Here is a 1224-nt window from a genome sequence, read left to right on the forward strand (position 1 = left end):
CTCACACGTACAGAGCTTGGAAGTTGTCACTCCCATCCTCACAGCAAGAAAAGGGCTCAGTGAACTGAAAATCAATGCTGAGATCCATTAGAGAATTGAGGTCATAGGGCAAACTGCCATCCTGAAATCTGGAGAGAGATAAACACATAGAATTATAGTCAAGGTCATTTTACCTGAAGCAGAGGCTGCTGGAGCCGGTGACCGGCAGGAACATTTAAAAGGTAATTATGACAAGTTCCTGAAGACTTGAATGTGGACTAGCTTGAGAGTTAAAGATTCCTGGGGGCCCAGTCTTAAGGCCTGTCTACCATTTTGACAAATGTCCTTGGGGAAAAGATGATTCATACTGACTGGCTGAACTCTGAGTCAGGTCAAGTAGAGACAGCCTTGAGAATGGGGTCCTCCAGGGAACTAACAGACAGCTCAAACAATGACACTTCTCCGGGAATGAGGCTTTGAAGTTGTTCTAATCAATCCCCTTCTGCCGACCTTCTGTGGCTGCCAGGCTAATGGTCTGCACCAAGATTATGGGCTTTTGGTTTTCAAGTCTACTGTGGAGCTGGAAAATGGGAGATGCGTAAGCTAAAGTGTCACAAAGCTGGCTGTTCTGACCAAGATTCAGCCATTTTTTATTGAATAAACACCCCCCCAACCCCGGCCCCGGATTGCTGCAAGCCTTTGGTTAATTTCCAGAGTTCTGAAAAAATTGGTTCGGACAATTTTTGCCGGTTTTCTGATTGCTTTTTTTTTTTTTTTTTTTTGCTGTATGCGGACCTCTCACTGCTGCGGCCTCTCCCGTTGCGGAGCACAAACTCCGGACGCGCAGGCTCAGCGGCCATGACTCACGGGCGCAGCCGCTCCGCGGCATGAGGGATCCTCCCGGACCGGGGCACGAACCCGTGTTCCCTGCATCGGCAGGCGGACTCTCAACCACTGCGCCACCAGGGAAGCCCTCTGATTGCTTTTATGTAGGAGAGAATTTTTGGAGGTCTTTAATCTGCCATTGCCACTGACATCCTTCTGAAGAGCTTTTAAAATGTGAAAATGGGGCTTCCCTGGTGGCGCAGTGGTTGAGAGTTCGCCTGCCGATGCAGGGGACACGGGTTCGTGCCCTGGTCCGGGAGGATCCCTCATGCCGCGGAGCGGCTGCGCCCGTGAGCCATGGCCGCTGAGCCTGCGCGTCCGGAGCCTGTGCTCCACAACGGGAGAGGCCACAACAGTGAG

Source organism: Lipotes vexillifer, unplaced genomic scaffold (assembly GCF_000442215.2).
Source record: "Lipotes vexillifer unplaced genomic scaffold, Lipotes_vexillifer_v1.1 scaffold75, whole genome shotgun sequence".
Taxonomy (NCBI): Eukaryota; Metazoa; Chordata; class Mammalia; order Artiodactyla; family Lipotidae; genus Lipotes; species Lipotes vexillifer.